Raw genomic sequence first — 8,611 nt, 5'->3', positions numbered from 1 at the left:
TTAGCATCTTTCTATTTCCCTTCCCTTCATGAAAAGGGGATAACAACAACAACAAAGCACGTAGGAAAGAGAAGAAATAGGAAAAGAGAAGAAACAAAAGAAAGAAGGAAACTAAGGGAAAAAAGGAGCAAAACTTTCCCTAGAGACTATGCCAGCTAAAACATGGAAGAAATGTGTGCATTTAAATATTAATGATATTTATAGACATTTTGGGGAGTTTTTCACAGTGCATACTCTGAGTAAAATCCTGAAGTATAGGTGGCTCTTTGAAAAAGTAGACTTTACAGGCAATTTACTATATAACACCAAATGCATATCTTAAAGTGATATGACCACCAAATTAGATTGTATATGTCCTCCTATGCTTCTTTCTTATCTCTGAGTATTTGTTTTAAAGGCTATATATATATATATATATATATATATATATATATATATTTTAGTAGTAGTTGTGAACTGTACCTTTAAAAAAGTAACCTTTGAGCCCTTCCTCACCTGTGAGCATCCTTCCATACCTGAAGGGTGGTAGGTTTGATTCACAGGGCACATACCTAGGTTGCAGGTTCAGTCCCTGGTTGGTGCACATATGGGATCGATGTTTCTCTCTCTCTTTCTCCCTTTGTCTCTTTCTACACAAATCAATGAAAACATATCCTCAGGTGAGGATTAAAAATAAAGGTAACCTTTGAAATCAGGCTGAGATCATCTTGTTGACCTTGGTCGGACCACACGATTCTCATGAAGTCCAAAGGCATGAATAGATCTCTTTGTGTGCTTAGCCCTCATCCCAGCCAGGCCAGCCTGGGTTTTGTTTGGGCACGTCTGGGAGTGTGCCATAGACAAGTAGGTTTTGACTTACAGATACACAAAAGTAGATATGATTTCCTCTGCAGGAAAATGGCATGATGGCTAATGTGCTTTAATTTATACACGTGGGGCTCTTTTAGAACTAAGTTGAGGCCTTTGGCAAGAGGCATTGCTCCCAAATGCTTGCTGATTGGCAAGTCAATCTGGAAAAACATCAAGACAAGGAGGTAGTAGGGGAAGACTGGGGCAGAAGAATATTGGCGGGTAGAACTCTAAACATCTCACTGTAACGGTTTCACAAATTTCACATGCACCCACTTTTTTCCCCCCTCTGCATCTGGTTTTCTTAGTTTTAGTTATTTCCTGTTGTTCGGGCACGGGTGGTCCTTTTTCCTGGAAACATCAACTGCTATATTTTTCTGACATGAGCTTTCTGTGGGGTAAGATTTCTTTTTTTTTTTTTTTTTTAAATAAATCTTTATTGTTCAGATTATTACAGGTGTTCCTCTTTTTTTCCCCCTAGGTCCCCTCCACCTGATTCCCCACCCCACCCCATGCCCTTATCCCACGCCACTGTCTTCATCCATAGGTGTAAGCTTTTTGTCCAGTCTCTTCCCGCACCCCTCACACCCCCTGAGAATTGTCAGTCCACTCCCTTTCTATGTCCCTGATTCTATTATATTCACCAGTCCATTCTGTTCTTCAGATTTTTTATTCACTTGATTTTTAGATTCACTTGTTGGTAGGTATGTATTTGATGTCATTTTGTTGTTCATAATTTTTATCTTTACCTTTTTCTTCTTCTTCCTCTTCTTAAAGAACACCCTTCAGCATTTCATGTAATCCTGGTTTGGTGGTGATGAACTCCTTTAGCTTTTTCTTGTCTGTGAAGCTCTTTATCTGACCTTCAACCCTGAATGATAGCTTTGCTGGGTAGAGTAATCTTGGTTGTAGGTTCTTGCTGTTCATCACTTTGAATATTTCTTGCCACTCCCTTCTGGCCTGCATAGTTTCTGCCGAGAAATCAGCTGACAGTCGTATGGGTGCTCCCTTGTAGGTAACTAACTGTTTTTCTCTTGCTGCTTTCAAGATTCTCTCTTTGTCTTTTGCTCTTGGCATTTTAATTATGATGTGTCTTGGTGTGGTCCTCTTTGGATTCCTCTTGTATGGGGTTCTGTGCGCTTCCTGAACTTGTAAGTCTATTTCTTTCACCAGGTAGGGAAAGTTTTCTGTCATTATTTCTTCTAATAGGTTTTCAATATTTTGCTCTTTCTCTTCTTCTGGCACCCCAAAAATTCGGATGTTGGTACGCTTAAAGTTGTCCCAGAGGCTCCTTACACTATCTTCATATTTTTGGATTTTTTCTTTTTGTTTTTCTGGTTGGGTGTTTTTTGTTTCCTCATATTTCAGATCTTTGGTTTGATTCTTGGGGTACGTTGATCTACAGTTGAGTTTCGGTATATTCTTTATTTCAGACAGTGTATGCTTAATTTCTGACTGGTCCTTTTCCATTTTTTTGGCATTCTCATTAAGGTCCTTGAAGGTCTCATCAAGTTTCTCGGCGGTTTTTAGAAGATTCTTGAGTAACCTTATAAATGTGGTTCTGAACACTATGTCGTCCATTAGTTTGCTTTCCTCCATTTCTCTCATTCCTGACATGTTTCTTTGTCTCCGCATTTTGCTGCTTCCTTATGTTGATGGAGTGGCTTTGTGTGGTAGGTGACCTATAGGGGCCAGTAGCTCAGCCTCCCCAATCACCTGAGGTGGACGCCTTTGGTACACCTCTTTATGGGCTGAGTGCAAAGTCTTGGTGTAGTTAAGCCTTGATTGCTGTTGGTACACTGGGAGGAATTGACCTCCAGGCCAATTGGCTGTGAGGACCCGCTGTGTCTATAATGGAAGAACTGCTGCGCTGGAGACACGCTTATGGTGCAGGGCTTGTTTCAGTGGGGCTTTGGTGCTCACTGAGTCTGCCTCTTGAATGTATCACTTATGGATGTGAGGAGTTGAAATCTGGTGTCTCACACTGACCACTAGGTACACTGGCTTCTGGATCTCCAATGGGGTGCAGGTCAGCTACTGTCTGAGGCCACCCAGCAGGAGCTACAGCAAGAACTACAGTTTTCTCCTCTTTGCTTGGAGTTTGGAGGTTTTGGAGCTGTCTGACCCCGGCTGCAAGTTTGCTAGGTTAAGCTGCGATAGGGCAGACCATTCATATGCTAAAGCTGCTGCTTGGAGCTTGGGTGGGTTCGTAGATTGTGCAGGGCGGGGTCTCAGGGCGTGACTAGGCTAGGGCGTGGCAAACAGCGATGGCTGCCAGTAAGCCGGCTCTGCGGCTCCGACCCTGTCCCCGCGTCCCTCGCCCCAGCACAATAAACAATTGTTCCTGCGCGCAGCCCTGCAAGCAAGCCTCCCTCACTTTCCGACCCCACGGCAGACAGTCCAGCTTCTCCCTGTAGGAGTTTGGGTCCCCCGCGTCTCCCCAGAAACGAGTTCGGAGTAATCGGGAGCTTATCTCCCTTCGGGTTGAAAACAGCAGCGCTTTCAGGCACCCGTCGCCAGCCCAATTCGCGCGTCTCCGTACCTCAGCTTTTCAGCGCTTGTGCACCCCTCAATGCTGTTTGCTCTTTCCTTCTAGTTGTAGAACTTCCACTCAGCCAGCTTTCCCATGGTTCTGGGTGACAAACGTTCTGTCTTTTAGTTGTAGTTTTGAAATTGTTGTGCGAGGCAGCAGTTTAGGTGCTTACCTATGCCGCCATCTTGGTTTCTCTCTCTGTGGGGTAAGATTTCTGTAATAAGTGAGGTTGATTTGGTCCCGTCAGCTTGTGTCTGTTTCCCAGTGTGTACATGGTTCCTTTTCAGCACGTGAGCACAGTCTATAACGTAACTATCCCCAAAGCTCCACAACATTTACAGGGGCCGCAGAACAATGACTTGTTGGTTAGGTGAACTTTAGTAAGTTTAGCAAAGAGATACACAGGTGGTGCCCTTGTATGTATCAGGATCTCCCATGGAGGAGGCCACTCTGTCAGTGTGATGATGATGCTAAAGAGGTCAAGGCTGCCTCAGCTTCCAGGCGGGCTGGCTTTGCCCAGAGAAAAATGGTCCCACGGCCACAGGTTGAGCCCCTCCACCTGCAGGTGTCCTCAAACTACGGCCCGCGGGCCACATGCTGCCCACCGAGGACATTTATCCGGCCTGCCGGGTGCCGCTGCCTGTCCTGCTTAGCAGCTGACTCGTCCTGGGCCCGCAGTGCGCATAGGAATTTGTTCACAGTTTTTTTTTTAAACTATAGTCCGGCCCTCCAACGGTCTGAGGGACAGTGAACTGGCCCCCTGTTTAAAAAGTTTGAGGACCCCTGGCCTAAAGAAACGCCTGTGTTGCACAGAGGGGCATGGAGGAAAAGCTCCTCTGCGCCTGGCTAGCCCTCTTCTTCACATTTGTCCTTTGTTCCAGCACCACCCCGGGGGACAAAGAACGCCTCTGTCCTTTGTTTGCTTGGCCGCTGCTTTGTGGAGCTCTCTGATCCTACCTCCATTTAGACGGTTCCTGTGACCGGAAGGTGATAAAAGAAACACATTTCAAATATTAAACACAAGTGTCCAGGAAGGATCTTGCCGTGGGGCTAAAACAGATGAAAACGCCAGGCCTTTAGTTTCTCCATCTGGATGTGGAACAGCTGAGGGAGACACATGGGCGAGGCTCCGAGCAGCTGGGGCGGGCGCAGCGGCCTGGGCCACGCAGCCGAGCTCCTCAGAGGCCGGACACGGCGGCGAGGAGACATTTCCAGGGCAGCTGCTCTGTCCACAGTGTAGACAACTCTTGCTTCTCTTTGTCCCGTGTCAGTTTCTCTCCCCCGCCCCTTTCTTCCTTGTCTCTCACCTCCCCCCTTTTCCTCTCTTTGCCATTTTTCACTCTCGGCTCAAAACGCCTCTCACCTCCCACCCACCCAGCTAATCCCCTCAGTCCCCAGCTCTAGAGGCTGCCCTGTCTGAAGATCATGGCGATGAGGATAGGAATCATGGCTACCGGTTATTGAGGGCATCTCACACGCTTTTAATCTCACTGCAGCATTTCGGCCCCCTCGGGTGGCGTGTCATGAGGATGGGCCAGATGCTGCGATAAGCGGCCCCAGACTGCAGCGGGACTGTTCCTTGCTCTCATGTGGGGTCTGGAGCACGAGCTCCTGGAGGCTCACCTTGAAGCAGTGAGCGCAGGGTTGCCAGCCCCTTTCGTCACTGTCTCAACCATCTGGGCTTTGTGTGCAGAAGGGGGAGAGTGCGTGGAGGAATGCAGGGACGTTTGGGGGCCAGGCCTCTGAGCAGCATCCCACCACTTTCCCCACTTGCTATTGGCCACAACCCGACATGTGGTCCCTCCTCGCTGCAGGAAACCAGGAAGTGCACGATGAACACAAACCGGCATGGTGGGTGCAGCATGGTCTCTTCCACAAGTGGGCGCTGTCATCCCCTCTACGTGGGGAATGAAAACTCATAAATTCGGAGTCACCAGCTAGTGCATGGTAGAACCAGATTCCAACCCTGTAAATCTGACTCCAGAATCATACTCTTAACCTTGTGTTCTATTTTCTCTGCCTGCCCCCCAAAAGATTATTTCTTCTTTTATACTAACACTGTACCTTTTACAAAACGTTACTACCCTGCTTCTCACACTGTGCTGAACCTGTTGTACCAGACTGTGGATGCCAGGGAGAAGGAAACCGCCCTCTCAGGTCTGCATCAGCAGCAGGTAGCACAGTGCCTGGACCCAGTGGGGCTCAACAAAAGTTTGACTGTAGTTAGTGTGGGGGTTCACCCAAGGGCACCTGACTTACTTCACAGTCGTATTACTTCACCCAACAACTTTTCTAGATGACAGTCAAGGTGTCTGCATTATTGCAACAGCCGCCCCCCCCCCCCCTTTAAGTTGAGTCCATCTACAGTCCTTTTCAATGGCCTACGGAGGTGATGCTCCCTGCTCCCTCCCTGACCTTGTCATCTTCTCTCATTTCCTCCCTGCCTCAGGTAGCTTTCGCTACACGGGTTTCCTTCGTAATCCTCTGACACTCTTAGCATGCTCCTACCTCTGGACCTTGACATCTATTATTCCCTTTGCCTGGAACTCCCCCACACCCCCCACTAGCTTCATGGCTAGCTTCTTTACCACTTGGAGATCTTTACTAAGATGTCCCCTAGTCATGAGACTGTCTCTGATCAACCTATGGAAAAAAACCATACCCATGTCTGGCAGATATATTTAAGTGATAGAGGAAAGGAGAAAATTGGAGCAAGTGATTCAATGAGAGAATGACTCAACCCCCCATTGCTGGGTTGGGAGATGGAAAGGAGCCATGAGCCAAGAACTGGGGGCAGCTCCTAGAAGCTGGAGAAGGTGAGAAACTCTTCCCTAGGCACTCTGGAAGAAATGCAGCCCTGCTGACATCTGGATTCTAGTTCAGTGAGACCCACATTGACTTCTGCCTTATACATTGTGAGGTGAAGTATCTGTGTTGTTTAGGCTACTGCATTGATGGTAATTTGTTACAGCAGCCAGAGAACTGAACTCATAACCTGATCAAACCGATGCCCAGTGCCACTGCCCATATGGGATTTGGGACCTGCTGATACTGACGTTTGGCCAGTGCAGGAACGATGTGCAAGGTGAAGACCATTTTATCTTAAACTCTCCAGTGGTAACAAGAAATCAGTGAGATTCTATGTGCCCAGGGTGTGTCTGAGGGTGTCTGTGAGTGTGTGTGATGAGGAATCCTGAGAGACCTCACAGGCAAAGTCCCTATCTTTGGGGTAAATAATAAGAGTAAGGCCTTTACCATTTCTGTGTTCACGATTCAGAGCCTCTAGGTCTAGGAGGACTTGGACAAGATTCTCAGACACTGCCTAAGTGCCCTGCACCATGCTGGCTGCTCGAGACAAGAGAGAAAACAGTGGCCACAGCAGCCTGAAGCTTCATGTCCAGGGCTGACTGAGGCATTAAAGAAATCTGACACGAAGAAGTGACTATCGAAGCCAGTGCAAGTGCCTCTTCTGTTCTTACTTAAGAGTCCTTCCCAGCCAGAGTCAGACCTTTGAGGGATTGTAGATTGATGGGGGAATTGGTTGTTTTTATTATGTAAAAATAACCAAAGAGCCAGAAGCAATGTAACCAAAATACCAGAGAGCGTTATGAATAAAATAGGAATAATAGATACTTGAAAGATAATGTCCCCAAGCACTTTAGAAATGACAAAAGTGTCCTGAATTTTTTTAGATGAATGGCTCTGAATTCATTTGGAATGGGCTTTGGTTGTTAAATTTCCTTTTCTGAGTAAGTCAGCAAAAGTTTTAACTAAATATAAAACACAAAGTGAACAGCAAGAGCATCCACCAGAAAAGAACATTGATGGATTTAATACAGCTATAATCATGCTGTGTGAGAAGACGATTTGGGTTTGTACATGACAAGAAACCCGACTCAACTTGGCTAAAACAATTATGGGAATTTACCAGCTTATAAAATCATAAAATCCCGAGGCAGGGCAGGCTTCAGCAGAGTTTGTTCAAAAGTTTCCGGTATCACCAGGGCTGTGCTCTGGTCCCCTGCAGTTCTCTCAACTCCATTGTCCAGTTTGCTGGCTTTTTTCTTGGACTGGCTTCTCTCCCCTCTCTGGCTTCCAGAGGGGCCGGCTTCCTTCCTCATAGTTGGTGGGAAGAAATCACTGGCTGGGAAATTCAGGGTTGACCATAGTAGAGCAGAGGTCACAAAACAAGGCCTGTGGGTGAAGTTAGGCCAGTTTCCCGATTTTGTAAATCACGTTGCACTGGAACAGAGCCAAGCCCGTGCGCTTGCATATTGCTGCGGCTGCTTGCACGGTGGCGGAGCTGAGTATAGTATTACCACAGAGGCCTTACGTCATGCAAAGCTGAACATATTTACTATCAGGCCCTTGACAGAAAACATTTGCTGACCCCGGTGCAGAGTAATAGGGAATAACTCTTTGAGCTGACACTCAGCCTAGAGCTGTTCTCTTCTCACCAATAGCAGTGGATTCATTCTCGATGTTTCTTTTCTTCCTTTTTCCCACCAAAGCACAGACCGAAGATTTTTCCCAGGCAAGCACAATAAGCGGGTTTCAAAAGTCCTGTGTCAGACTTCCTATGTTTGAGGATTTACATGGATCGTCACAATAGCTAACAGCAACAGCAATGGCTATGTTAGAGAAAGAGAATCATTGAGGACTGCCCTGTAAATGAATACTAATAGCACTCACTGGAGGCCGGATTCTGTATGAGCACTTTACATAGGTTAACCTCTCACAAAATCTTAGGAAGTGTGTTCTATAATTGTTCCTATTTTTATGGATGAGGCACTGAGAGTTTAAGAAATGTCCCCAGTGTACATGCCTGGTAAGTGGTCCAGCTGTTGCTGAAAGTCAGGCTGTGGAACTCCAGAGTCCACAGTGTTAATCAGCACACGAGGCCGCCTTTCTGAATGGGAATTCAAACTGAGCAAATGTAGAAAGAGGCTTAGAATTATCTGAGGTTTGTGATGTGGCTTAGCACTGAACATAAAAAGTGTGAGACATGCAAAACAAACAAACAAACAAACAAACAAACAAAAAAACACAGCAGGCCTCCCCAAAAAAGAGAAGACCTGGCCTGCACACGACCAGACCAGGAAACAAAACACAGAGGAAGTCAGGAACAAAAAATAAGCAATCCCCTGGCGAAAGGCTCAGGCAAGATCCTGCCCAAGGAGGCTTTGGAAAGGAACGCCTGAACCACACCATTGTCAGCCAGTGATCAAC

Source organism: Plecotus auritus (genome assembly GCF_963455305.1).
Source record: "Plecotus auritus genome assembly, chromosome: 7".
NCBI classification, from domain to species: domain Eukaryota; kingdom Metazoa; phylum Chordata; class Mammalia; order Chiroptera; family Vespertilionidae; genus Plecotus; species Plecotus auritus.
The sequence above is the reverse complement of the archived record's forward strand: the minus strand, read 5'-3'. Positions refer to the sequence as shown.